This window comes from Astatotilapia calliptera, chromosome 2 (genome assembly GCF_900246225.1).
Source record: "Astatotilapia calliptera chromosome 2, fAstCal1.2, whole genome shotgun sequence".
NCBI lineage: Eukaryota > Metazoa > Chordata > Actinopteri > Cichliformes > Cichlidae > Astatotilapia > Astatotilapia calliptera.
The window spans coordinates 8,401,736-8,407,589 of NC_039303.1; positions in this window are offsets into that span (position 1 = coordinate 8,401,736).

Here is a 5,854-nt window from a genome sequence, read left to right on the forward strand (position 1 = left end):
CTAATGATGCTTTCCATTAATCTATAAACAACTTTTTTAAAAAAAAAATTGTTCATCACTGTCCAAAATTCAAAGGTAGTCACTTCAAACACAGTAATTAAATAAATATTTCATCAGAATTGTTCAGCACAACGGCTATAATCCATAGTAAAAACCTTTTTTGTTGTTGCATAACAGAAAAGCTGTATTTTTTCTGAACTCCGGCCCATTTATCTTTTTCTTTTAAGTCTTTTTGTTCACCGCTTCTTTTAAGTTGTTAATTCCAAGGAAAAATCATTTAACCCTTGTATGGTGTTCGGGTCTGTGAGACCCGTTTTCACTTTTTTTCAAAAGAAAAATGAAACAATTAATTATTTTTTCAACCTGAAATTCATTGGAATTGAAATTCAGCACTCAGTAAATCTCTGCTTTGGTTTTAATAACTCTGCATGTGGTTGCATTATAATGTACATGCAAAACTCTTGCATGACAATAATCAGCAGTTTAGCATGATTATAAAAAGTTTAATTACACACACTAAAGTAGGTTAAAGATATATCTTATATTTATGTATACTGAAGCACCAAACATTTGTCATATTCTATAAGGTCACTTATATATTAAATGGATTCTTGTATAAAATACTGTACAGCAAAAGCAGGTGAACTGGATATTGTGAAACACCCTGTAGATTATAAAGCTGCAAATAAAGCCAAGCTGACTGGGACGTGTTCCACATCAACTCCTGTAATGTCATACTGAAAGATCTGATTCATCTCAGCTTGAGAGTGACAGTGGACAGGGGGCTCCTCTACGAGTCTGAAAAAACAAAGAAAAAAAATCACAGCTTGGAAGAATAAAGTATATGAACAACTTGATGCCCTGAGAAAAACACAAAAGTACAATAGGTGCCAATTGTGCACAATCTACGCCTTTAATACTTTGACAGAATGATGAAGCCAACAACATCATGTTAGATAGTGACAATGGTTAACATTATGCACTAAATATCAACAGGACATTGTCATTGTGAATATTTTAGCATGCTAACTTTAGGATGTACCTCAAAGCTAGAGACTTGTTTGTGTCAAAATTTGGAATGCATATTGTCACCTGGCACTAGAATTTGTTACACACCTTAGATATTACAAAGTAAACCTTAGTCCTGAAGTAGCTTAGACATATTTTCTTATGCACAGTGAGTGTCAGGATAATGTGTGTAGTTCTAAGAGTGCAAAACACTAGTACTCTCCAATCTGCCTGCCATTCCAGGATCAGCAGGAGCCAAGTTACAAGCTCACTCCTCCCCTTAGGAAAACTGCAAAGCTGCATGCCGTTTATTCAGTTTTTTTTTCACACTGTGCTCCTATCCACACTCCCCAATCTGCCAAATTCAGATAATTACGGCTATTTTTTGTCTTTCTGTCAACTAAATATCAACCAGTCCAAGTCATAGTCCTCAGGAGGCCAGACCAACTTGAGCTGCCATAATTGTTCCCACTTTTGTGTATACTCACGATTATTCTCCACCTTGTTATTAAGAACACGATGACGCATGTTTGGTGATTGGGGCTTGGCTAGAGAGCGTTAGGTTTGCTTTAGAAAATTGAGTTGGAGTGGTCCGTTGATTTTCTGTTTTTGTGTCTTTTCCTCTCTGGAGAAACAACTTATCTATAAATTCTGGTTATTGTGGTGTTTTGCATGTTTGACCGAAATGGTGTCAGGGGGAGGATGTCAGGAGAATCTGGCCTAGATATTGTCAGAACCTGTCCTTTCTCATATGCGGTACACAACAGGAGATTATCCAATTCAAATGGGTTCTCACTAATGGAAATAGCAATGCTCTCTTTGGTTTAACCACTCACTAGCCCTGAATACACACAATTGGATTCTATACTAGGGAACAGGCAGGTTAAAGGCTATTTAATGATTCTTTAAATATTAAACAATGTTAAACAGAGAGAAAAACTCCACCAGATGTGCCTGAAAATGTAAGCATCACAATTACAAAATGTCTGCAGTGTAAAATATTTAAATACATCAGTACTACAGCAGAAAAATGCGAATGTGTGTGTGCATACATATGAGAGATAAATGTGTGTGCCCTGGCAGGGTATTTTGTTTGCTGACTTATAACTGACACCGCAATGAGGACAATAGAAATTACTACTGGGGCAGGGGGCCCTTTTTAAAATTTCAGCCACCACCTCTCAAAATGCCCGTACACGTCCCTGCAGAACAAATACTGTGTAATATTTATGGCCATGATTTCTACACAATGACAAGCAAAATCAATACTTCACCACCCAGAATGATAATGTGGCAATAATGAACAATGAGGATGCTGACCGTGATAACTCATGCAACAGCACTCCACTCAGTCTCTGAATAGAGGCTGAGTAAAACATAATTGGCAATCATGGAACCCGAAGCTACAGGCCTGTAAGCGCTAATTTGCAATCACAGGATGGGGCAACGCTGGTACTCCAAGAGTATTCGGGGTGTGTGCGTTTGTGTGTGTGTGTGCTCATGAGTCACAAACTGCTGAAATAATTTGAATGCATGATCAATTTCTGTTACTTTGAGCGATAATAAGCTGTACGAGGAAAGATTAAACCTGGCATGTACCTTGGTAGCATTCGCAGCCAATTAGTGTGTCCATTTATTTATAGAATAATATTTCATTTAAATGATTGGTGGTGGCACACACTCGATTCATAAAAGAGTGTTCATCTTTCCTTTTATACAATACGTCTTTGTGTAGCACCAGACAAGAAAATTCAGTGGGAAAAATCAATCTAACTTAAACCATTTTTGTTGGTAATACGAGTCCCTAAAATGGCTTATCGATAAAGAGTGAAAAGAAGAAAAGAAACAGCATTATTCTCAGCTCGCCTCAACTTTGACAAAAAAAGAATCCTTTGTCAGTCTTTGATATCGGCCCTCAGTGGCAATTTTATTTTTATAGTTCACGTAAACTGAATGTGCTTAACTTAAAAGATAAAAACATAAAAATGTGACTTAAATTAATATGAAGTACAAGATTAATTTGTACAAATAAATAAGTTAAGATACATACACACTAACAGGGCTATTAAGTGTAAGACTGTGGGTACAAAAAGGTTTTAGAATTGTTTTTGAATATAGACTTGCCTTACTGACCTCAGATCAGCAGGCTGTTTGGAGGAGAAATACAAATTCATCATACATTCACTGAAATGTGTTCTAAATGCATTTTGCAATTATTGCATGTCGGATTCTGTTTTTCACAAAGCTCCAGCATTGTGTTACATCTGGTTTGTGTTACATCCAAAAGTTGTTTCAACATGTGTTCACTGGATTGTTTTGCCAATTCCTGTTGATATCTTGTTTAGTTTGAGAAGATCACTCATTTGCTTGAAAATTCATCCAAAACACACCAAACTTTGGAAAAGATGATGGAGTCCAAAGTTATCAGATAAACCGCTAGCGCTAACTAGCAGGGACAGTCCCTGCTAGTTAGCGCCAAGCAAAATGCTACAGATACAAAATATTACACCAAGCTAAAAAAAACCCAAATGATACTCTTCAAAATGCAGCTTTCAGAATAAAAAACTGCACAGTAACCTGTGTTATTTGTCAAATAATGTTATTACAAATGCTGTACCAACATCACAATTGGGTTGAGAGGTTTACTTCAGTCACTTGAATTACCTGATGCAGCATCTAGCAAACAGCATTTGATATCAGTCTGTTACCATCTTCCCTCTGCAGGTCAAAGACAAGGAACATCCTTCAAAGCTGGAAAATGAAGCTGACACGTATGTGAAAATACCTGCAGTTCCTCTATTGTACACTTGGGTTGGCTCCAAAAGTGAATCAGTCCACGTAGACTCCTTGTCAACCCTTTCACACACTATTCAAAAGCTGTTTTCTTGTATTTGTGTCAGTGTTGCACATAAACCACTACACTGGACACTGATGTGTCACTCCATACCCTGCCACCCACTGGTCAGCCAGCTGTCCACCTAAGTGGACATGTAAAAAAAACTCTTTGAAAAGTACATGTTTTAAAAGTTCAAATGTTTTTTTTTTCATGCTAAAGATGAATAAAAACACTTGAGAAAAAACCCAGATTTAGGTTGTCATAATTCATGCATGAAAGGGTTAAAATACCAAGTCTGCGTAATTAAAAAGTATATATAAACCCTGTGACAAAATGGTTGTTCTCTATAGACAGTTTCCCTCTTCATAACAACTCTGAATGTGATGTTTGTTTAACTCATCCACCTGGCCAATTGAGGTGTTATTATTATTATTATTATTATTATTATTATTATTATTATTATTATTATTATTGTTATTGTTATTGTTATTGTTCCATCCCTTTCCTTCCGTTTATCTAGGGCTGTGTCGTGGAGACAGCAGCTTAAGCCCAGACCTCCCTCTCCCCAGCCACCTCCTCCAGATTGTCCATGAGTGAGACATTCCCGGACACCTTACCTAGGAGGCACTGTGCAGGCATCCTTGTGAGATGCCCAAACAACCTCAACTGGCTCATCAACTGGCAATGTGGAGCAGTAGCAGCTCTACTCTGAGCTGGTCCTGGATGGAACAACTCCTCACCTTATCTATAAGGGAAAGGCCAACCACCCTTCGGAGAAAGCTCGTTTCTTTTGCTTGTACGATCTCGTTCTTTCGTTCACTACCGAAAACTCATGACAATAGCTCAGGGTAGGGACATAGATCGACCAGTGAATCGACAGCTGTGGTTTTACGCTCAGCTCTCTCTTCACCACAACGGACTGTTACAACGTCCGGCATCACTGCAGCAGCAGCAACAATCCATCTGTTGATCTCCCCTCACTCATGAACAAGACCCAGAGATACTTAGACTCTTCCACTCCGTCACTTGGCTACGCCCAGAAATTCTATCCATAAAAATTATGAACAGAATCGGAAAACATATTTAGGCTTCCTGTGTGTCTGTGCACAAAAAACCATCAATAATGTTCATATCTCCACTCGTCAGAAGTGATGTACAAAGCCACAATTTTCCTCTTCCTGGCACACAAAGTGAAAACAAGCAGCTATGTGCACAGTGTCGAGATAACTGAAGAACCATTGTAAGAACTAAGAGCATAACTGTGACTGTAATGAAATAACTGACTTTAATACAGTACATTACTGCAGTACTATTACATTAATAGTAACCACCAGCACAGGTGTGCTGCTACATCCACTTTGCAAGAAATAAATCCAAAAGGTGAGTTTCCCTGAAAGGCCCTGAATAATCTCACAATAGACAAGAAATCTGACACCGACAGGTAATGTTAGTACAGAAGAGCTTAACATGGATATCCGTTTGTAAGGTCTGAATGATGTTGATAATTAGCAGCTTGAGTGATATAGCAAACACAGACTGGAAATATGCTTATGCATTAGCACCAAATCTGATACTGTTGATGTTTGTTGTTTCCAGAAAATGCATAAGATGTAATAACTCTTTTTTTCTTTTAGTTTTGCTGCTTTTAGCCTCCAAAAAAAGTTTTTTTTTTTAATCAGACTACGTTCTTGCTTTCAAATAATGGATTCACACTGAAAAAAAGAAATTGGGTGGTTGTTACATTGTATGAAATTCAACAACTTAATTTGTTCTTGTTGAGATGACATAATAGGATCTAGTAAGAGTGGTTAGTTGCCTGGACTCATGAAATTCCCACGATCAGACGAGATTTCAAACTGTAGGAAAATCACTGGAGTTATAAGAGGCAGACAACTACACACACACAGCAACAAAGTCCTGGGTTCAAATCCACAATCTGGCTAGTTTGCAGTGGGTTCCCCTGAGTACTCTGGTTTCCTTCTACAGTTAAAAGTCATGCAGTTATTAAAG